The sequence below is a fragment of the Oncorhynchus mykiss genome, chromosome 23 (genome assembly GCF_057628025.1).
Source record: "Oncorhynchus mykiss isolate SJ-2025 chromosome 23, ASM5762802v1, whole genome shotgun sequence".
NCBI classification, from domain to species: domain Eukaryota; kingdom Metazoa; phylum Chordata; class Actinopteri; order Salmoniformes; family Salmonidae; genus Oncorhynchus; species Oncorhynchus mykiss.
Window position 1 is genome coordinate 64892818 of NC_143044.1, and position 21748 is coordinate 64914565.

The 21748-nt window shown below is 37.9% G+C and overlaps 32 non-coding genes across 32 annotated transcripts; all 32 read right to left on the reverse strand.

Moving 5' to 3' along the window:
• Positions 1–3420: 3420 nt before the first annotated feature.
• On the reverse strand, positions 3421–3493 carry trnav-uac (transfer RNA valine (anticodon UAC)). The gene has a single exon. It is a non-coding gene; the product is annotated as a tRNA-Val (tRNA).
• A 355-nt stretch (positions 3494–3848) lies between these two features.
• On the reverse strand, positions 3849–3921 carry trnav-uac (transfer RNA valine (anticodon UAC)). Its single transcript has one exon. It is a non-coding gene; the product is annotated as a tRNA-Val (tRNA).
• Positions 3922–4356: 435 nt separating this feature from the next.
• Positions 4357–4429, reverse strand: trnav-uac (transfer RNA valine (anticodon UAC)). The gene has a single exon. It is a non-coding gene; the product is annotated as a tRNA-Val (tRNA).
• Positions 4430–4784: 355 nt separating this feature from the next.
• On the reverse strand, positions 4785–4857 carry trnav-uac (transfer RNA valine (anticodon UAC)). Its single transcript has one exon. It is a non-coding gene; the product is annotated as a tRNA-Val (tRNA).
• Positions 4858–5576: 719 nt separating this feature from the next.
• On the reverse strand, positions 5577–5649 carry trnav-uac (transfer RNA valine (anticodon UAC)). The gene has a single exon. It is a non-coding gene; the product is annotated as a tRNA-Val (tRNA).
• A 141-nt stretch (positions 5650–5790) lies between these two features.
• Positions 5791–5863, reverse strand: trnav-uac (transfer RNA valine (anticodon UAC)). The gene has a single exon. It is a non-coding gene; the product is annotated as a tRNA-Val (tRNA).
• A 141-nt stretch (positions 5864–6004) lies between these two features.
• trnav-uac (transfer RNA valine (anticodon UAC)) lies at positions 6005–6077 on the reverse strand. The gene has a single exon. It is a non-coding gene; the product is annotated as a tRNA-Val (tRNA).
• Positions 6078–6796: 719 nt separating this feature from the next.
• trnav-uac (transfer RNA valine (anticodon UAC)) lies at positions 6797–6869 on the reverse strand. Its single transcript has one exon. It is a non-coding gene; the product is annotated as a tRNA-Val (tRNA).
• Positions 6870–7224: 355 nt separating this feature from the next.
• Positions 7225–7297, reverse strand: trnav-uac (transfer RNA valine (anticodon UAC)). The gene has a single exon. It is a non-coding gene; the product is annotated as a tRNA-Val (tRNA).
• A 718-nt stretch (positions 7298–8015) lies between these two features.
• trnav-uac (transfer RNA valine (anticodon UAC)) lies at positions 8016–8088 on the reverse strand. The gene has a single exon. It is a non-coding gene; the product is annotated as a tRNA-Val (tRNA).
• Positions 8089–8443: 355 nt separating this feature from the next.
• On the reverse strand, positions 8444–8516 carry trnav-uac (transfer RNA valine (anticodon UAC)). Its single transcript has one exon. It is a non-coding gene; the product is annotated as a tRNA-Val (tRNA).
• A 718-nt stretch (positions 8517–9234) lies between these two features.
• trnav-uac (transfer RNA valine (anticodon UAC)) lies at positions 9235–9307 on the reverse strand. Its single transcript has one exon. It is a non-coding gene; the product is annotated as a tRNA-Val (tRNA).
• Positions 9308–9662: 355 nt separating this feature from the next.
• trnav-uac (transfer RNA valine (anticodon UAC)) lies at positions 9663–9735 on the reverse strand. Its single transcript has one exon. It is a non-coding gene; the product is annotated as a tRNA-Val (tRNA).
• A 718-nt stretch (positions 9736–10453) lies between these two features.
• On the reverse strand, positions 10454–10526 carry trnav-uac (transfer RNA valine (anticodon UAC)). The gene has a single exon. It is a non-coding gene; the product is annotated as a tRNA-Val (tRNA).
• A 649-nt stretch (positions 10527–11175) lies between these two features.
• Positions 11176–11248, reverse strand: trnav-uac (transfer RNA valine (anticodon UAC)). Its single transcript has one exon. It is a non-coding gene; the product is annotated as a tRNA-Val (tRNA).
• A 141-nt stretch (positions 11249–11389) lies between these two features.
• On the reverse strand, positions 11390–11462 carry trnav-uac (transfer RNA valine (anticodon UAC)). The gene has a single exon. It is a non-coding gene; the product is annotated as a tRNA-Val (tRNA).
• Positions 11463–12181: 719 nt separating this feature from the next.
• On the reverse strand, positions 12182–12254 carry trnal-uaa (transfer RNA leucine (anticodon UAA)). The gene has a single exon. It is a non-coding gene; the product is annotated as a tRNA-Val (tRNA).
• Positions 12255–12395: 141 nt separating this feature from the next.
• trnav-uac (transfer RNA valine (anticodon UAC)) lies at positions 12396–12468 on the reverse strand. Its single transcript has one exon. It is a non-coding gene; the product is annotated as a tRNA-Val (tRNA).
• A 141-nt stretch (positions 12469–12609) lies between these two features.
• Positions 12610–12682, reverse strand: trnav-uac (transfer RNA valine (anticodon UAC)). The gene has a single exon. It is a non-coding gene; the product is annotated as a tRNA-Val (tRNA).
• Positions 12683–13401: 719 nt separating this feature from the next.
• On the reverse strand, positions 13402–13474 carry trnav-uac (transfer RNA valine (anticodon UAC)). Its single transcript has one exon. It is a non-coding gene; the product is annotated as a tRNA-Val (tRNA).
• Positions 13475–13829: 355 nt separating this feature from the next.
• Positions 13830–13902, reverse strand: trnav-uac (transfer RNA valine (anticodon UAC)). The gene has a single exon. It is a non-coding gene; the product is annotated as a tRNA-Val (tRNA).
• A 718-nt stretch (positions 13903–14620) lies between these two features.
• Positions 14621–14693, reverse strand: trnav-uac (transfer RNA valine (anticodon UAC)). The gene has a single exon. It is a non-coding gene; the product is annotated as a tRNA-Val (tRNA).
• Positions 14694–15048: 355 nt separating this feature from the next.
• On the reverse strand, positions 15049–15121 carry trnav-uac (transfer RNA valine (anticodon UAC)). Its single transcript has one exon. It is a non-coding gene; the product is annotated as a tRNA-Val (tRNA).
• Positions 15122–15839: 718 nt separating this feature from the next.
• trnav-uac (transfer RNA valine (anticodon UAC)) lies at positions 15840–15912 on the reverse strand. The gene has a single exon. It is a non-coding gene; the product is annotated as a tRNA-Val (tRNA).
• Positions 15913–16267: 355 nt separating this feature from the next.
• trnav-uac (transfer RNA valine (anticodon UAC)) lies at positions 16268–16340 on the reverse strand. Its single transcript has one exon. It is a non-coding gene; the product is annotated as a tRNA-Val (tRNA).
• A 718-nt stretch (positions 16341–17058) lies between these two features.
• On the reverse strand, positions 17059–17131 carry trnav-uac (transfer RNA valine (anticodon UAC)). Its single transcript has one exon. It is a non-coding gene; the product is annotated as a tRNA-Val (tRNA).
• A 141-nt stretch (positions 17132–17272) lies between these two features.
• Positions 17273–17345, reverse strand: trnav-uac (transfer RNA valine (anticodon UAC)). The gene has a single exon. It is a non-coding gene; the product is annotated as a tRNA-Val (tRNA).
• Positions 17346–18063: 718 nt separating this feature from the next.
• Positions 18064–18136, reverse strand: trnav-uac (transfer RNA valine (anticodon UAC)). Its single transcript has one exon. It is a non-coding gene; the product is annotated as a tRNA-Val (tRNA).
• Positions 18137–18277: 141 nt separating this feature from the next.
• Positions 18278–18350, reverse strand: trnav-uac (transfer RNA valine (anticodon UAC)). Its single transcript has one exon. It is a non-coding gene; the product is annotated as a tRNA-Val (tRNA).
• A 718-nt stretch (positions 18351–19068) lies between these two features.
• Positions 19069–19141, reverse strand: trnav-uac (transfer RNA valine (anticodon UAC)). The gene has a single exon. It is a non-coding gene; the product is annotated as a tRNA-Val (tRNA).
• A 355-nt stretch (positions 19142–19496) lies between these two features.
• trnav-uac (transfer RNA valine (anticodon UAC)) lies at positions 19497–19569 on the reverse strand. Its single transcript has one exon. It is a non-coding gene; the product is annotated as a tRNA-Val (tRNA).
• A 1037-nt stretch (positions 19570–20606) lies between these two features.
• On the reverse strand, positions 20607–20679 carry trnav-uac (transfer RNA valine (anticodon UAC)). Its single transcript has one exon. It is a non-coding gene; the product is annotated as a tRNA-Val (tRNA).
• Positions 20680–21748: the final 1069 nt, after the last annotated feature.

Below are 21748 nucleotides of genomic sequence, written 5' to 3' on the forward strand. Positions count from 1 at the left end.
AGCACGAGGACAGATGCAGAGCCTCGGTCCGATGCCATTAAAATGTCATTTACCACCTTCACAAGTGCCGTCTCAGTGCTATGATGGGGTCTAAAACCAGACTGAAGCATTTCGTATACATTGTTTGTCTTCAGGAAGGCAGTGAGTTGTTGCGCAACAGCCTTTTCTAAAATTTTTGAGAGGAATGGAAGATTCGATATAGGCCGATAGTTTTTTATATTTTCTGGGTCAAGGTTTGGCTTTTTCAAGAGAGGCTTTATTACTGCCACTTTTAGTGAGTTTGGTACACATCCGGTGGATAGAGAGCCGTTTATTATGTTCAACATAGGAGGGCCAAGCACAGGAAGCAGCTCTTTCAGTAGTTTAGTTGGAATAGGGTCCAGTATGCAGCTTGAAGGTTTAGAGGCCATGATTATTTTCATCATTGTGTCAAGAGATATAGTACTAAAACACTTGAGTGTCTCTCTTGATCCTAGGTCCTGGCAGAGTTGTGCAGACTCAGGACAACTGAGCTTTGAAGGAATACGCAGATTTAAGGAAGAGTCCGTAATTTGCTTTCTAATAATCATAATCTTTTCCTCAAAGAAGTTCATGAATTTATCACTGCTAAAGTGAAAGTCATCCTCTCTTGGGGAATGCTGCTTTTTAGTTAGCTTTGCGACAGTATCAAAAAGGAATTTCGGATTGTTCTTATTTTCCTCAATTAAGTTAGAAAAATAGGATGATCGAGCAGCAGTAAGGGCTCTTCGGTACTGCACAGTACTGTCTTTCCAAGCTAGTCGGAAGACTTCCAGTTTGGTGTGGCGCCATTTCCGTTCCAATTTTCTGGAAGCTTGCTTCAGAGCTCGGGTATTTTCTGTGTACCAGGGAGCTAGTTTCTTATGAGAAATGTTTTTAGTTTTTAGGGGTGCAACTGCATCTAGGGTATTGCGCAAGGTTAAGTTGAGTTCCTCAGTTAGGTGGTTAACTGATTTTTGTCCTCTGGCGTCCTTGGGTAGGCAGAAGGAGTCTGGAAGGACATCAAGGAATCTTTGTGTTGTCTGTGAATTTATAGCACGACTTTTGATGATCCTTGGTTGGGGTCTGAGCAGATTATTTGTTGCAATTGCAAACGTAATAAAATGGTGGTCCGATAGTCCAGGATTATGAGGAAAAACATTAAGATCCACAACATTTATTCCATGGGACAAAACTAGGTCCAGCGTATGACTGTGACAGTGAGTGGGTCCAGAGACATGTTGGACAAAACCCACTGAGTCGATGATGGCTCCGAAAGCCTTTTGGAGTGGGTCTGTGGACTTTTCCATGTGAATATTAAAGTCACCAAAGATTAGAATATTATCCGCTATGACTACAAGGTCCGATAGGAATTCAGGGAACTCAGTGAGGAACGCTGTATATGGCCCAGGAGGCCTGTCAACAGTAGCTATAAAAAGTGATTGAGTAGGCTGCATAGATTTCATGACTAGAAGCTCAAAAGACGAAAACGTCATTTTTTTTTTTGTAAATTGAAATTTGCTATCGTAAATGTTAGCAACACCTCCGCCTTTGCGGGATGCACGGGGGATATGGTCACTAGTGTAGCCAGGAGGTGAGGCCTCATTTAACACAGTAAATTCATCAGGCTTAAGCCATGTTTCAGTCAGGCCAATCACATCAAGATTATGATCAGTGATTAGTTCATTGACTATAATTGCCTTTGAAGTAAGGGATCTAACATTAAGTAGCCCTATTTTGAGATGTGAGGTATCATGATCTCTTTCAATAATGACAGGAATGGAGGTGGTCTTTATCCTAGTGAGATTGCTAAGGCGAACACCGCCATGTTTAGTTTTGCCCAACCTAGGTCGAGGCACAGACACGGTCTCAATGGTGATAGCTGAGCTGACTACACTGACTGTGCTAGTGGCAGACTCCACTATGCTGGCAGGCTGGCTAACAGCCTGCTGCCTGGCCTGCACCCTATTTCATTGTGGAGCTAGAGGAGTTAGAGCCCTGTCTATGTTGGTAGATAAAATGAGAGCACCCCTCCAGCTAGGATGGAGTCCGTCACTCCTCAGCAGGTCAGGCTTGGTCCTGTTTGTGGGTGAGTCCCAGAAAGAGGGCCAATTATCTACAAATTCTATCTTTTGGGAGGGGCAGAAAACAGTTTTCAACCAGCGATTGAGTTGTGAGACTCTGCTGTAGAGCTCATCACTCCCCCTAACTGGGAGGGGGCCAGAGACAATTACTCGATGCCGACACATCTTCATCTCAAAGAGAACTGTTTCCGCCCGGCTTCGAACCGGGGACCATTCGTGTGTAAACCAATCTTGATAACTACTAAACTAGAGAAACTGCTGCTAGAATTATTACTGTGGAGTTAACCAAATTGTACATATATTCATCGCACGAATTCGAAATTCCAACATAATGCATTTATGAAAATTCTCTGTTACAAATACTGTACTTCTTACATGTGTCAGAGACCTCTGTTTCCGCCTAGCATCGAAAAGTATACATTTTGCTTCTTAAGTGAACTTGATAACCACTAGGCTATGGAATCTTTTGATTCCCAAAGGAAGGCATTAATGAAAAATGTATTTTTCAGTTTCAACAATGGTACTTATTGAATGTATCAACGAGTGCTGTTTCCACAGAGGGTCAAACCAGGGACCTTTTGCATGTTAAGCGCACGTGATAACTGCTACACTACAGAAACTGCTGCTAGTATTATCAGCAAGGAGCAACCCGAGTTTTACAGATATTAATTGCATGTATTCGAATTTCCAAAAAAAAGCCATTTATTAGAACAACTATTCTCTGTAACAAATACACAACTTACTGGATTTGTGAAAGAGAACTGTTTCCGCCCGGTTTCAAACCGGGGACCATTCGTGTGTAAAGCAATCTTGATAACTACTAAACTAGAGAAACTGCTGCTAGAATTATTACTGTGGAGTAAACCAAATTGTACATATATTCATTGCACAAATTCGAAATTCCAACATAATGCATTTATGAAAATTCTCTGTTACAAATACAGTACTTCTCACATGTGTCAGAGACCTCTGTTTCCGCCCAGCATCGAAAAGTATAAATTTTGCGTCTTAAGTGAACTTGATAACCACTAGGCTATGGAATCTTTTGATTCCCAAAAGAAGGCATTAATGAAAAATGTATTTTTCAGTTTCAACTATGGTACTTATTGAATGTATCAATGAGTGCTGTTTCCACAGAGGTTCAAACCGGGGACCTTTTGCATGTTAAGCGCACGTGATAAGAGCTACATTACAGAAACTTCTGCTTGAGATAGCTGCAAGAAGTAAACTGAATTTTCTTATAGTCAGAGCATGTATTTGAATTTCCAAAATAAGGTATTTATGAAAGCAACTCATCTCTTCTATAAATACGTTACTTACTGCATGTGTCAAAGAGGACTGTTTCCGCCCGGTTTCGAACCAGGGAACTTTCTCGTGTAAAGTGAACGTGATAACCACTACACTACAGAAACTGCTGCATTAGTTACCAGCAAGGAGTAAACCAAATTTTACAAAGATTTATTGCATGTATTCGAATTTCCAAAAAAAGCCATTCATGAGAATATATATTCTCTGTTGTTGATAAAGCACTAACTGCATGTGTCAAAGAGCACTGTTTCTGCCAGGTTTTGAACAACAGACCTTTCACATGTAAGATGAACGTGATAAACACTACACTACAGAAACTGCTGCATTTGTTACCAGCAAGGAGTAAACCAAATTTTACAAATATTTATTGCATGTATTCGAATTTCCAAAATACGGCATTTATTAGAACAATTATTCTCTGTTACAAATACAGTACTTACTGGATTTGTCAAAGAGAACTGTTTCCGCCCGGTTTCGAACCAGGGACCTTTCGCGTGTAAAGCGAACGTGATAACCACTACACTACAGAAACTGCTGCTAGTATTATCAGCAAGGAGCAACCCGAGTTTTACAGATATTCATTGCATGTATTCGAATTTCCAAAAAAAGCCATTTATTAGAACAACTATTCTCTGTAACAAATACACTACTTACTGGATTTGTCAAAGAGAACTGTTTCCGCCCGGCTTCGAACCGGGGACCATTCGTGTGTAAACCAATCTTGATAACTACTAAACTAGAGAAACTGCTGCTAGAATTATTACTGTGGAGTAAACCAAATTGTACATATATTCATCGCACGAATTCGAAATTCCAACTACAGAAACTTCTGCTTGAGATACCTGCAAGAAGTAAACTGAATTTTCTTATAGTCAGTGCATGTATTTGAATTTCCAAAATATGGTATTTATGAAAGCAACTCATCTCTTTAATAAATACGTTACTTACTGCATGTGTCAAAGAGGACTGTTTCCGCCCGGTTTCGAACCAGGGACTTTTTGCGTGTAAAGCGAACGTGATAACCACTACACTACAGAAACTGCTGCTAGTATTATCAGCAAGGAGCAACCCAAGTTTTACATATATTCATTGCATGTATTCGAATTTCCAAAAAAAGCCATTCATGAGAATATATATTCTCTGTTGTTGATACAGCACTAACTGCATGTGTCAAAGAGCACTGTTTCTGCCAGGTTTTGAACCACAGACCTTTCGCATGTAAGACGAACGTGATAAACACTACACTACAGAAACTGCTGCTAGTATTATAAGCAAGGAGTAACCCGAGTTTTACAGATATTCATTGCATGTATTCGAATTTCCAAAAAAAGCCATTTATGAGAAGATATATTCTCTGTTGTTGATACAGCACTAACTGCATGTGTCAAAGAGGACTGTTTCCGCCCGGTTTCGAACAAGGGACCTTTCGCGTGTAAAGCGAACGTGATAACCACTACACTACAGAAACTGCTGCTAGTATTATCAGCAAGGAGTAAACCAAATTTTACAGATATTCATTGCATGTATTCGAATTTCCAAAAAAAAGCCATTTATTAGAACAACTATTCTCTGTAACAAATACACTACTTACTGGATTTGTCAAAGAGAACTGTTTCCGCCCGGCTTCGAACCGGGGACCATTTGTGTGTAAACCAATCTTGATAACTACTAAACTAGAGAAACTGCTGCTAGAATTATTATTGTGGAGTAAACCAAATTGTACATATATTCATCGCACGAATTCGAAATTCCAACATAATGCATTCATGAAAATTCTCTGTTACAAATACTGTACTTCTTACATGTGTCAGAGACCTCTGTTTCCGCCTAGCATCAAAAAGTATACATTTTGCTTCTTAAGTGAACTTGATAACCACTAGGCTATGGAATCTTTTGATTCCCAAAGGAAGGCATTAATGAAAAATGTATTTTTCAGTTTCAACAATGGTACTTATTGAATGTATCAACGAGTGCTGTTTCCACAGAGGTTCAAACCAGGGACCTGTTGCATGTTAAGCGCACGTGATAACTGCTACACTACAGAAACTTCTGCTTGAGATACCTGCAAGAAGTAAACTGAATTTTCTTATTGTCAGTGCATGTATTTGAATTTCCAAAATATGGTATTTATGAAAGCAACTCATCTCTTTTATAAATACGTTAATTACTGCATGTGTGAAAGAGGACTGTTTCCGCCCGGTTTCGAACCAGGGACTTTTCGCGTGTAAAGCGAACGTGATAACCACTACACTACAGAAACTGCTGCAAGTATTATAAGCAAGGAGTAACCCGAGTTTTACAGATATTCATTGCATGTATTCGAATTTCCAAAAAAAGCCATTCATGAGAATATATATTCTCTGTTGTTGATACAGCACTAACTGCATGTGTCAAAGAGGACTGTTTCCGCCCGGTTTCGAACCAGGGACCTTTCGCGTGTAAAGCGAACGTGATAACCACTACACTACAGAAACTGCTGCAAGTATTATAAGCAAGGAGTAACCCGAGTTTTACAGATATTCATTGCATGTATTCGAATTTCCAAAAAAAGCCATTTATGAGAAGATATATTCTCTGTTGTTGATACAGCACTAACTGCATGTGTCAAAGAGCACTGTTTCTGCCAGGTTTTGAACCACAGACCTTTCGCATGTAAGACGAACGTGATAACCACTACACTACAGAAACTGCTGCTAGTATTATCAGCAAGGAGTAAACCAAATTTTACAGATATTCATTGCATGTATTCGAATTTCCAAAAAAAAGCCATTTATTAGAACAACTATTCTCTGTAACAAATACACTACTTACTGGATTTGTCAAAGAGAACTGTTTCCGCCCGGCTTCGAACCAGGGACCATTCGTGTGTAAACCAATCTTGATAACTACTAAACTAGAGAAACTGCTGCTAGAATTAGTACTGTGGAGTAAACCAAATTGTACATATATTCATCGCACGAATTCGAAATTCCAACATAATGCATTCATGAAAATTCTCTGTTACAAATACTGTACTTCTTACATGTGTCAGAGACCTCTGTTTCCGCCTAGCATCGAAAAGTATACATTTTGCTTCTTAAGTGAACTTGATAACCACTAGGCTATGGAATCTTTTGATTCCCAAAGGAAGGCATTAATGAAAAATGTATTTTTCAGTTTCAACAATGGTACTTATTGAATGTATCAACGAGTGCTGTTTCCACAGAGGGTCAAACCAGGGACCTTTTGCATGTTAAGCGCACGTGATAACTGCTACACTACAGAAACTTCTGCTTGAGATACCTGCAAGAAGTAAACTGAATTTTCTTATAGTCAGTGCATGTATTTGAATTTCCAAAATATGGTATTTATGAAAGCAACTCATCTCTTTAATAAATACGTTACTTACTGCATGTGTCAAAGAGGACTGTTTCCGCCCGGTTTCGAACCAGGGACTTTTCGCGTGTAAAGCGAACGTGATAACCACTACACTACAGACACTGCTGCTAGTATTATCAGCAAGGAGTAACCCAAGTTTTACATATATTCATTGCATGTATTCGAATTTCCAAAAAATGCCATTCATGAGAATATATATTCTCTGTTGTTGATACAGCACTAACTGCATGTGTCAAAGAGCACTGTTTCTGCCAGGTTTTGAACCACAGACCTTTCGCATGTAAGACGAACGTGATAAACACTACACTACAGAAACTGCTGCATTAGTTATCAGCAAGGAATAAACCAAATTTTACAAATATTTATTGCATGTATTCGAATTTCCAAAATACGGCATTTATTAGAACAATTATTCTCTGTTACAAATACAGTACTTATTGGATTTGTCAAAGAGAACTGTTTCTGCCCGGTTTCGAACCAGGGACCTTTCGCGAGTAAAGCGAACGTGATAACCACTACACTACAGAAACTGCTGCTAGTATTATCAGCAAGGAGCAACCCGAGTTTTACAGATATTCATTGCATGTATTCGAATTTCCAAAAAAAGCCATTTATTAGAACAACTATTCTCTGTAACAAATACACTACTTACTGGATTTGTGAAAGGGAACTGTTTCCGCCCGGCTTCGAACCGGGGACCATTCGTGTGTAAAGCAATCTTGATAACTACTAAACTAGAGAAACTGCTGCTAGAATTATTACTGTGGAGTAAACCAAATTGTACATATATTCATCGCACAAATTCGAAATTCCAACATAATGCATTTATGAAAATTCTCTGTTACAAATACAGTACTTCCCACATGTGTCAGAGACCTCTGTTTCCGCCCAGCATCGAAAAGTATACATTTTGCGTCTTAAGTGAACTTGATAACCACTAGGCTATGGAATCTTTTGATTCCCAAAAGAAGGCATTAATGAAAAATGTATTTTTCAGTTTCAACAATGGTACTTATTGAATGTATCAACGAGTGATGTTTCCACAGAGGTTCAAACCAGGGACCTTTTGCATGTTAAGCGCACGTGATAAGAGCTACATTACAGAAAATTCTGCTTGAGATAGCTGCAAGAAGTAAACTGAATTTTCTTATAGTCAGAGCATGTATTTGAATTTCCAAAATAAGGTATTTATGAAAGCAACTCATCTCTTTTATAAATACGTTACTTACTGCATGTGTCAAAGAGGACTGTTTCCGCCCGGTTTCGAACCAGGGACTTTTCGCGTGTAAAGCGAACGTGATAACCACTACACTACAGAAACTGCTGCATTAGTTATCAGCAAGGAGTAAACCAAATTTTACAAATATTTATTGCATGTATTCGAATTTCCAAAAAAAGCCATTCATGAGAAGATATATTCTCTGTTGTTGATACAGCACTAACTGCATGTGTCAAAGAGCACTGTTTCTGCCAGGTTTTGAACCACAGACCTTTCGCATGTAAGACGAACGTGATAAACACTACACTACAGAAACTGCTGCATTAGTTATCAGCAAGGAGTAAACCAAATTTTACAAATATTTATTGCATGTATTCGAATTTCCAAAATACGGCATTTATTAGAACAATTATTCTCTGTTACAAATACAGTACTTATTGGATTTGTCAAAGAGAACTGTTTCTGCCCGGTTTCGAACCAGGGACCTTTCGCGTGTAAAGCGAACGTGATAACCACTACACTACAGAAACTGCTGCTAGTATTATCAGCAAGGAGCAACCCGAGTTTTACAGATATTCATTGCATGTATTCGAATTTCCAAAAAAAGCCATTTATTAGAACAACTATTCTCTGTAACAAATACACTACTTACTGGATTTGTCAAAGAGAACTGTTTCCGCCCGGCTTCGAACCGGGGACCATTCGTGTGTAAACCAATCTTGATAACTACTAAACTAGAGAAACTGCTGCTAGAATTAGTACTGTGGAGTAAACCAAATTGTACATATATTCATCGCACGAATTCGAAATTCCAACATAATGCATTCATGAAAATTCTCTGTTACAAATACTGTACTTCTTACATGTGTCAGAGACCTCTGTTTCCGCCTAGCATCGAAAAGTATACATTTTGCTTCTTAAGTGAACTTGATAACCACTAGGCTATGGAATCTTTTGATTCCCAAAGGAAGGCATTAATGAAAAATGTATTTTTCAGTTTCAACAATGGTACTTATTGAATGTATCAACGAGTGCTGTTTCCACAGAGGGTCAAACCAGGGACCTTTTGCATGTTAAGCGCACGTGATAACTGCTACACTACAGAAACTTCTGCTTGAGATACCTGCAAGAAGTAAACTGAATTTTCTTATAGTCAGTGCATGTATTTGAATTTCCAAAATATGGTATTTATGAAAGCAACTCATCTCTTTAATAAATACGTTACTTACTGCATGTGTCAAAGAGGACTGTTTCCGCCCGGTTTCGAACCAGGGACTTTTCGCGTGTAAAGCGAACGTGATAACCACTACACTACAGACACTGCTGCTAGTATTATCAGCAAGGAGTAACCCAAGTTTTACATATATTCATTGCATGTATTCGAATTTCCAAAAAATGCCATTCATGAGAATATATATTCTCTGTTGTTGATACAGCACTAACTGCATGTGTCAAAGAGCACTGTTTCTGCCAGGTTTTGAACCACAGACCTTTCGCATGTAAGACGAACGTGATAAACACTACACTACAGAAACTGCTGCATTAGTTATCAGCAAGGAGTAAACCAAATTTTACAAATATTTATTGCATGTATTCGAATTTCCAAAATACGGCATTTATTAGAACAATTATTCTCTGTTACAAATACAGTACTTACTGCATGTGTCAAAGAGGACTGTTTCCGCCCGGTTTCGAACCAGGGACTTTTCGCGAGTAAAGCGAACGTGATAACCACTACACTACAGAAACTGCTGCTAGTATTATCAGCAAGGAGCAACCCGAGTTTTACAGATATTCATTGCATGTATTCGAATTTCCAAAAAAAGCCATTTATTAGAACAACTATTCTCTGTAACAAATACACTACTTACTGGATTTGTGAAAGGGAACTGTTTCCGCCCGGCTTCGAACCGGGGACCATTCGTGTGTAAAGCAATCTTGATAACTACTAAACTAGAGAAACTGCTGCTAGAATTATTACTGTGGAGTAAACCAAATTGTACATATATTCATCGCACAAATTCGAAATTCCAACATAATGCATTTATGAAAATTCTCTGTTACAAATACAGTACTTCCCACATGTGTCAGAGACCTCTGTTTCCGCCCAGCATCGAAAAGTATACATTTTGCGTCTTAAGTGAACTTGATAACCACTAGGCTATGGAATCTTTTGATTCCCAAAAGAAGGCATTAATGAAAAATGTATTTTTCAGTTTCAACAATGGTACTTATTGAATGTATCAACGAGTGCTGTTTCCACAGAGGTTCAAACCAGGGACCTTTTGCATGTTAAGCGCACGTGATAAGAGCTACATTACAGAAAATTCTGCTTGAGATAGCTGCAAGAAGTAAACTGAATTTTCTTATAGTCAGAGCATGTATTTGAATTTCCAAAATAAGGTATTTATGAAAGCAACTCATCTCTTTTATAAATACGTTACTTACTGCATGTGTCAAAGAGGACTGTTTCCGCCCGGTTTCGAACCAGGGACTTTTCGCGTGTAAAGCGAACGTGATAACCACTACACTACAGAAACTGCTGCATTAGTTATCAGCAAGGAGTAAACCAAATTTTACAAATATTTATTGCATGTATTCGAATTTCCAAAAAAAGCCATTCAAGAGAAGATATATTCTCTGTTGTTGATACAGCACTAACTGCATGTGTCAAAGAGCACTGTTTCTGCCAGGTTTTGAACCACAGACCTTTCGCATGTAAGACGAACGTGATAAACACTACACTACAGAAACTGCTGCATTAGTTATCAGCAAGGAGTAAACCAAATTTTACAAATATTTATTGCATGTATTCGAATTTCCAAAATACGGCATTTATTAGAACAATTATTCTCTGTTACAAATACAGTACTTATTGGATTTGTCAAAGAGAACTGTTTCCGCCCGGCTTCGAACCGGGGACCATTCGTGTGTAAACCAATCTTGATAACTACTAAACTAGAGAAACTGCTGCTAGAATTATTACTGTGGAGTAAACCAAATTGTACATATATTCATCGCACAAATTCGAAATTCCAACTACAGAAACTTCTGCTTGAGATACCTGCAAGAAGTAAACTGAATTTTCTTATAGTCAGTGCATGTATTTGAATTTCCAAAATATGGTATTTATGAAAGCAACTCATCTCTTTAATAAATACGTTACTTACTGCATGTGTCAAAGAGGACTGTTTCCGCCCGGTTTCGAACCAAGGACTTTTTGCGTGTAAAGCGAACGTGATAACCACTACACTACAGAAACTGCTGCTAGTATTACCAGCAAGGAGCAACCCAAGTTTTACATATATTCATTGCATGTATTCGAATTTCCAAAAAAAGCCATTCATGAGAATATATATTCTCTGTTGTTGATACAGCACTAACTGCATGTGTCAAAGAGGACTGTTTCCGCCCGGTTTCGAACAAGGGACCTTTCGCGTGTAAAGCGAACGTGATAACCACTACACTACAGAAACTGCTGCTAGTATTATCAGCAAGGAGTAAACCAAATTTTACAGATATTCATTGCATGTATTCGAATTTCCAAAAAAAAGCCATTTATTAGAACAACTATTCTCTGTAACAAATACACTACTTACTGGATTTGTCAAAGAGAACTGTTTCCGCCCGGCTTCGAACCGGGGACCATTTGTGTGTAAACCAATCTTGATAACTACTAAACTAGAGAAACTGCTGCTAGAATTATTATTGTGGAGTAAACCAAATTGTACATATATTCATCGCACGAATTCGAAATTCCAACATAATGCATTCATGAAAATTCTCTGTTACAAATACTGTACTTCTTACATGTGTCAGAGACCTCTGTTTCCGCCTAGCATCAAAAAGTATACATTTTGCTTCTTAAGTGAACTTGATAACCACTAGGCTATGGAATCTTTTGATTCCCAAAGGAAGGCATTAATGAAAAATGTATTTTTCAGTTTCAACAATGGTACTTATTGAATGTATCAACGAGTGCTGTTTCCACAGAGGTTCAAACCAGGGACCTGTTGCATGTTAAGCGCACGTGATAACTGCTACACTACAGAAACTTCTGCTTGAGATACCTGCAAGAAGTAAACTGAATTTTCTTATTGTCAGTGCATGTATTTGAATTTCCAAAATATGGTATTTATGAAAGCAACTCATCTCTTTTATAAATACGTTAATTACTGCATGTGTGAAAGAGGACTGTTTCCGCCCGGTTTCGAACCAGGGACTTTTCGCGTGTAAAGCGAACGTGATAACCACTACACTACAGAAACTGCTGAAAGTATTATAAGCAAGGAGTAACCCGAGTTTTACAGATATTCATTGCATGTATTCGAATTTCCAAAAAAAGCCATTCATGAGAATATATATTCTCTGTTGTTGATACAGCACTAACTGCATGTGTCAAAGAGGACTGTTTCCGCCCGGTTTCGAACCAGGGACCTTTCGCGTGTAAAGCGAACGTGATAACCACTACACTACAGAAACTGCTGCAAGTATTATAAGCAAGGAGTAACCCGAGTTTTACAGATATTCATTGCATGTATTCGAATTTCCAAAAAAAGCCATTTATGAGAAGATATATTCTCTGTTGTTGATACAGCACTAACTGCATGTGTCAAAGAGCACTGTTTCTGCCAGGTTTTGAACCACAGACCTTTCGCATGTAAGACGAACGTGATAACCACTACACTACAGAAACTGCTGCTAGTATTATCAGCAAGGAGTAAACCAAATTTTACAGATATTCATTGCATGTATTCGAATTTCCAAAAAAAAGCCATTTATTAGAACAACTATTCTCTGTAACAAATACACTACTTACTGGATTTGTCAAAGAGAACTGTTTCCGCCCGGCTTCGAACCGGGGACCATTCGTGTGTAAACCAATCTTGATAACTACTAAACTAGAGAAACTGCTGCTAGAATTAGTACTGTGGAGTAAACCAAATTGTACATATATTCATCGCACGAATTCGAAATTCCAACATAATGCATTCATGAAAATTCTCTGTTACAAATACTGTACTTCTTACATGTGTCAGAGACCTCTGTTTCCGCCTAGCATCGAAAAGTATACATTTTGCTTCTTAAGTGAACTTGATAACCACTAGGCTATGGAATCTTTTGATTCCCAAAGGAAGGCATTAATGAAAAATGTATTTTTCAGTTTCAACAATGGTACTTATTGAATGTATCAACGAGTGCTGTTTCCACAGAGGGTCAAACCAGGGACCTTTTGCATGTTAAGCGCACGTGATAACTGCTACACTACAGAAACTTCTGCTTGAGATACCTGCAAGAAGTAAACTGAATTTTCTTATAGTCAGTGCATGTATTTGAATTTCCAAAATATGGTATTTATGAAAGTAACTCATCTCTTTAATAAATACGTTACTTACTGCATGTGTCAAAGAGGACTGTTTCCGCCCGGTTTCGAACCAGGGACTTTTCGCGTGTAAAGCGAACGTGATAACCACTACACTACAGACACTGCTGCTAGTATTATCAGCAAGGAGTAACCCAAGTTTTACATATATTCATTGCATGTATTCGAATTTCCAAAAAATGCCATTCATGAGAATATATATTCTCTGTTGTTGATACAGCACTAACTGCATGTGTCAAAGAGCACTGTTTCTGCCAGGTTTTGAACCACAGACCTTTCGCATGTAAGACGAACGTGATAAACACTACACTACAGAAACTGCTGCATTAGTTATCAGCAAGGAATAAACCAAATTTTACAAATATTTATTGCATGTATTCGAATTTCCAAAATACGGCATTTATTAGAACAATTATTCTCTGTTACAAATACAGTACTTATTGGATTTGTCAAAGAGAACTGTTTCTGCCCGGTTTCGAACCAGGGACCTTTCGCGAGTAAAGCGAACGTGATAACCACTACACTACAGAAACTGCTGCTAGTATTATCAGCAAGGAGCAACCCGAGTTTTACAGATATTCATTGCATGTATTCGAATTTCCAAAAAAAGCCATTTATTAGAACAACTATTCTCTGTAACAAATACACTACTTACTGGATTTGTGAAAGGGAACTGTTTCCGCCCGGCTTCGAACCGGGGACCATTCGTGTGTAAAGCAATCTTGATAACTACTAAACTAGAGAAACTGCTGCTAGAATTATTACTGTGGAGTAAACCAAATTGTACATATATTCATCGCACAAATTCGAAATTCCAACATAATGCATTTATGAAAATTCTCTGTTACAAATACAGTACTTCTCACATGTGTCAGAGACCTCTGTTTCCGCCCAGCATCGAAAAGTATACATTTTGCGTCTTAAGTGAACTTGATAACCACTAGGCTATGGAATCTTTTGATTCCCAAAAGAAGGCATTAATGAAAAATGTATTTTTCAGTTTCAACAATGGTACTTATTGAATGTATCAACGAGTGATGTTTCCACAGAGGTTCAAACCAGGGACCTTTTGCATGTTAAGCGCACGTGATAAGAGCTACATTACAGAAAATTCTGCTTGAGATACCTGCAAGAAGTAAACTGAATTTTCTTATAGTCAGAGCATGTATTTGAATTTCCAAAATAAGGTATTTATGAAAGCAACTCATCTCTTTTATAAATACATTACTTACTGCATGTGTCAAAGAGGACTGTTTCCGCCCGGTTTCGAACCAGGGACTTTTCGCGTGTAAAGCGAACGTGATAACCACTACACTACAGAAACTGCTGCATTAGTTATCAGCAAGGAGTAAACCAAATTTTACAAATATTTATTGCATGTATTCGAATTTCCAAAAAAAGCCATTCATGAGAAGATATATTCTCTGTTGTTGATACAGCACTAACTGCATGTGTCAAAGAGCACTGTTTCTGCCAGGTTTTGAACCACAGACCTTTCGCATGTAAGACGAACGTGATAAACACTACACTACAGAAACTGCTGCATTAGTTATCAGCAAGGAGTAAACCAAATTTTACAAATATTTATTGCATGTATTCGAATTTCCAAAATACGGCATTTATTAGAACAATTATTCTCTGTTACAAATACAGTACTTATTGGATTTGTCAAAGAGAACTGTTTCTGCCCGGTTTCGAACCAGGGACCTTTCGCGTGTAAAGCGAACGTGATAACCACTACACTACAGAAACTGCTGCTAGTATTATCAGCAAGGAGCAACCCGAGTTTTACAGATATTCATTGCATGTATTCGAATTTCCAAAAAAAGCCATTTATTAGAACAACTATTCTCTGTAACAAATACACTACTTACTGGATTTGTCAAAGAGAACTGTTTCCGCCCGGCTTCGAACCGGGGACCATTCGTGTGTAAACCAATCTTGATAACTACTAAACTAGAGAAACTGCTGCTAGAATTAGTACTGTGGAGTAAACCAAATTGTACATATATTCATCGCACGAATTCGAAATTCCAACATAATGCATTCATGAAAATTCTCTGTTACAAATACTGTACTTCTTACATGTGTCAGAGACCTCTGTTTCCGCCTAGCATCGAAAAGTATACATTTTGCTTCTTAAGTGAACTTGATAACCACTAGGCTATGGAATCTTTTGATTCCCAAAGGAAGGCATTAATGAAAAATGTATTTTTCAGTTTCAACAATGGTACTTATTGAATGTATCAACGAGTGCTGTTTCCACAGAGGGTCAAACCAGGGACCTTTTGCATGTTAAGCGCACGTGATAACTGCTACACTACAGAAACTTCTGCTTGAGATACCTGCAAGAAGTAAACTGAATTTTCTTATAGTCAGTGCATGTATTTGAATTTCCAAAATATGGTATTTATGAAAGCAACTCATCTCTTTAATAAATACGTTACTTACTGCATGTGTCAAAGAGGACTGTTTCCACCCGGTTTCGAACCAGGGACTTTTCGCGTGTAAAGCGAACGTGATAACCACTACACTACAGAAACTGCTGCATTAGTTATCAGCAAGGAGTAAACCAAATTTTACAAATATTTATTGCATGTATTCGAATTTCCAAAAAAAGCCATTCATGAGAAGATATATTCTCTGTTGTTGATACAGCACTAACTGCATGTGTCAAAGAGCACTGTTTCTGCCAGGTTTTGAACCACAGACCTTTCGCATGTAAGACGAACGTGATAAACACTACACTACAGAAACTGCTGCATTAGTTATCAGCAAGGAGTAAACCAAATTTTACAAATATTTATTGCATGTATTCGAATTTCCAAAATACGGCATTTATTAGAACAATTATTCTCTGTTACAAATACAGTACTTATTGGATTTGTCAAAGAGAACTGTTTCTGCCCGGTTTCGAACCAGGGACCTTTCGCGTGTAAAGCGAACGTGATAACCACTACACTACAGAAACTGCTGCTAGTATTATCAGCAAGGAGCAACCCGAGTTTTACAGATATTCATTGCATGTATTCGAATTTCCAAAAAAAGCCATTTATTAGAACAACTATTCTCTGTAACAAATACACTACTTACTGGATTTGTGAAAGGGAACTGTTTCCGCCCGGCTTTGAACCGGGGACCATTCGTGTGTAAAGCAATCTTGATAACTACTAAACTAGAGAAACTGCTGCTAGAATTATTACTGTGGAGTAAACCAAATTGTACATATATTCATCACACGAATTCGAAATTCCAACATAATGCATTTATGAAAATTCTCTGTTACAAATACAGTACTTCTCACATTTGTCAGAGACCTCTGTTTCCGCCCAGCATCGAAAAGTATACATTTTGCGTCTTAAGTGAACTTGATAACCACTAGGCTATGGAATCTTTTGATTCCCAAAAGAAGGCATTAATGAAAAATGTATTTTTCAGTTTCAACAATGGTACTTATTGAATGTATCAACGAGTGCTTTTTCCACAGAGGTTCAAACCAGGGACCTGTTGCATGTTAAGCGCACGTGATAACTGCTACACTACAGAAACTTCTGCTTGAGATACCTGCAAGAAGTAAACTGAATTTTCTTATAGTCAGTGCATGTATTTGAATTTCCAAAATAAGGTATTTATGAAAGCAACTTATCTCTTTAATAAATACGTTACTTACTGCATGTGTCAAAGAGGACTGTTTCCGCCCGGTTTCGAACCAGGGACTTTTCGCGTGTAAAGCGAACGTGATAACCACTACACTACAGAAACTGCTGCTAGTATTATCAGCAAGGAGTAACCCAAGTTTTACATATATTCATTGCATGTATTCGAATTTCCAAAAAAAGCCATTCATGAGAATATATATTCTCTGTTGTTGATACAGCACTAACTGCATGTGTCAAAGAGGACTGTTTCCGCCCGGTTTCGAACCAGGGACCTTTCGCGTGTAAAGCAAACGTGATAACCACTACACTACAGAAACTGCTGCTAGTATTATCAGCAAGGAGCAACCCGAGTTTTACAGATATTCATTGCATGTATACGAATTTCCAAAAAAAGTCATTTATTAGAACAACTATTCTCTGTAACAAATACACTACTTACTGGATTTGTGAAAGGGAACTGTTTCCGCCCGGCTTCGAACCTGGGACCATTCGTGTGTAAAGCAATCTTGATAACTACTAAACTAGAGAAACTGCTGCTAGAATTATTACTGTGCAGTAAACCAAATTGTACATATATTCATCACACGAATTCGAAATTCCAACATAATGCATTTATGAAAATTCTCTGTTACAAATACAGTACTTCTCACATGTGTCAGAGACCTCTGTTTCCGCCCAGCATCGAAAAGTATACATTTTGCGTCTTAAGTGAACTTGATAACCACTAGGCTATGGAATCTTTTGATTCCCAAAAGAAGGCATTAATGAAAAATGTATTTTTCAGTTTCAACAATGGTACTTATTGAATGTATCAACGAGTGCTTTTTCCACAGAGGTTCAAACCAGGGACCTGTTGCATGTTAAGCGCACGTGATAACTGCTACACTACAGAAACTTCTGCTTGAGATACCTGCAAGAAGTAAACTGAATTTTCTTATAGTCAGTGCATGTATTTGAATTTCCAAAATAAGGTATTTATGAAAGCAACTCATCTCTTTAATAAATACGTTACTTACTGCATGTGTCAAAGAGGACTGTTTCCGCCCGGTTTCGAACCAGGGACTTTTCGCGTGTAAAGCGAACGTGATAACCACTACACTACAGAAACTGCTGCTAGTATTATCAGCAAGGAGTAACCCAAGTTTTACATATATTCATTGCATGTATTCGAATTTCCAAAAAAAGCCATTCATGAGAATATATATTCTCTGTTGTTGATACAGCACTAACTGCATGTGTCAAAGAGGACTGTTTCCGCCCGGTTTCGAACCAGGGACCTTTCGCGTGTAAAGCGAACGTGATAACCACTACACTACAGAAACTGCTGCTAGTATTATCAGCAAGGAGCAACCCGAGTTTTACAGATATTCATTGCATGTATTCGAATTTCCAAAAAAAGCCATTTATTAGAACAACTATTCTCTGTAACAAATACACTACTTACTGGATTTGTGAAAGGGAACTGTTTCCGCCCGGCTTCGAACCGGGGACCATTCGTGTGTAAAGCAATCTTGATAACTACTAAACTAGAGAAACTGCTGCTAGAATTATTACTGTGGAGTAAACCAAATTGTACATATATTCATCGCACAAATTCGAAATTCCAACATAATGCATTTATGAAAATTCTCTGTTACAAATACAGTACTTCTCACATGTGTCAGAGACCTCTGTTTCCGCCCAGCATCGAAAAGTATACATTTTGCGTCTTAAGTGAACTTGATAACCACTAGGCTATGGAATCTTTTGATTCCCAAAAGAAGGCATTAATGAAAAATGTATTTTTCAGTTTCAACAATGGTACTTATTGAATGTATCAACGAGTGATGTTTCTACAGAGGTTCAAACCAGGGACCTTTTGCATGTTAAGCGCACGTGATAAGAGCTACATTACAGAAACTTCTGCTTGAGATAGCTGCAAGAAGTAAACTGAATTTTCTTATAGTCAGAGCATGTATTTGAATTTCCAAAATAAGGTATTTATGAAAGCAACTCATCTCTTTTATAAATACGTTACTTACTGCATGTGTCAAAGAGGACTGTTTCCGCCCGGTTTCGAACCAGGGACTTTTCGCGTGTAAAGCGAACGTGATAACCACTACACTACAGAAACTGCTGCATTAGTTACCAGCAAGGAGTAAACCAAATTTTACAAATATTTATTGCATGTATTCGAATTTCCAAAAAAAGCCATTCATGAGAAGATATATTCTCTGTTGTTGATAAAGCACTAACTGCATGTGTCAAAGAGCACTGTTTCTGCCAGGTTTTGAACCACAGACCTTTCGCATGTAAGACGAACGTGATAAACACTACACTACAGAAACTGCTGCATTAGTTATCAGCAAGGAGTAAACCAAATTTTACAAATATTTATTGCATGTATTCGAATTTCCAAAATACGGCATTTATTAGAACAATTATTCTCTGTTACAAATACAGTACTTATTGGATTTGTCAAAGAGAACTGTTTCTGCCCGGTTTCGAACCAGGGACCTTTCGCGTGTAAAGCGAACGTGATAACCACCACACTACAGAAACTGCTGCTGGTATTATCAGCAAGGAGCAACCCGAGTTTTACAGATATTCATTGCATGTATTCGAATTTCCAAAAAAAGCCATTTATTAGAACAACTATTCTCTGTAACAAATACACTACTTACTGGATTTGTGAAAGGGAACTGTTTCCGCCCGGCTTTGAACCGGGGACCATTCGTGTGTAAAGCAATCTTGATAACTACTAAACTAGAGAAACTGCTGCTAGAATTATTACTGTGGAGTAAACCAAATTGTACATATATTCATCACACGAATTCGAAATTCCAACATAATGCATTTATGAAAATTCTCTGTTACAAATACTGTACTTCTCACATGTGTCAGAGACCTCTGTTTCCGCCCAGCATCGAAAAGTATACATTTTGCGTCTTAAGTGAACTTGATAACCACTAGGCTATGGAATCTTTTGATTCCCAAAAGAAGGCATTAATGAAAAATGTATTTTTCAGTTTCAACAATGGTACTTATTGAATGTATCAACGAGTGCTGTTTCCACAGAGGGTCAAACCGGGGACCTTTTGCATGTTAAGCGCACGTGATAACTGCTACACTACAGAAACTTCTGCTTGAGATACCTGCAAGAAGTAAACTGAATTTTCTTATAGTCAGTGCATGTATTTGAATTTCCAAAATAAGGTATTTATGAAAGCAACTCATCTCTTTTATAAATACGTTACTTACTGCATGTGTCAAAGAGGACTGTTTCCGCCCGGTTTCAAACCGGGGACCATTCGTGTGTAAAGCAATCTTGATAACTACTAAACTAGAGAAACTGCTGCTAGAATTATTACTGTGGAGTAAACCAAATTGTACATATATTCATCACACGAATTCGAAATTCCAACATAATGCATTTATGAAAATTCTCTGTTACAAATACAGTACTTCTCACATGTGTCAGAGACCTCTGTTTCCGCCCAGCATCGAAAAGTACACATTTTGCGTCTTAAGTGAACTTGATATGAAAGCAACTCATCTCTTTTATAATTACGTTACTTACTGCATGTTTCAAAGAGGACTGTTTCCACCCGGTTTCGAACCAGGGACCTTTCGCATGTAAAGCAAACGTGATAACCACTATACTACAGAAACTGCTGCTAGTATTATCAGCAAGGAGCAACCCAAGTTTTACAGATATTCATTGCATGTATTCGAATTTCCAAAAAAAGCCATTCATGAGAAGATATATTCTCTGTTGTTGATACAGCACTAACTGCATGTGTCAAAGAGCACTGTTTCTGCCAGGTTTTGAACCACAGACCTTTCGCATGTAAGACGAACGTGATAACCACTACACTAAAGAAACTGCTGCATTAGTTACCAGCAAGGAGTAAACCAAATTTTACAAATATTTATTGCATGTATTCGAATTTCCAAAATACGGCATTTATTAGAACAATTATTCTCTGTTACAAATACAGTACTTACTGGATTTGTCAAAGAGAACTGTTTCCGCCCGGCTTCGAACCGGGGACCATTCGTGTGTAAAGCAATCTTGATAACTACTAAACTAGAGAAACTGCTGCTAGAATTATTATTGTGGAGTAAACCAAATTGTACATATATTCGCACAAATTCTAAATTCCAACATAATGCATTTATGAAAATTCTCTGTTACAAATACAGTACTTCTCACATGTGTCATGTGTCACTATTGTTTTCACTATATATTTTACCTCTTGGGGATGTTATTCGAAAACATAATGTTAACTTTCACTGCTATGCGGATGACACACAGCTGTACATTTCAATGAAACATGGTGAAGCCCCAAAATTGCCCTTGCTAGAAGCATGTGTTTCAGACATAAGGAAGTGGATGGCTACAAACTTTCTACTTTTAAACTCGGACAAAACAGAGATGCTTGATCTAGGTCCCAAGAAACAAAGAGATCTTCTGTTGAATCAGACAATTAATCTTAATGGTTGTACAGTCGTCTCAAATAAAACTGTGAAGGACCTCGGCGTTACTCTGGACCCTGATCTCTCTTTTGAAGAACATATCAAGACCATCTCAAGGACAGCTTTTTTTCCATCTACGTAACATTGCAAAAATCAGAAACTTTCTGTCCAAAAATGATGCAGAAAAATTAATCCATGCTTTTGTCACTTCTAGGTTAGACTACTGCAATGCTCTACTTTCCGGCTACCCGGATAAAGCACT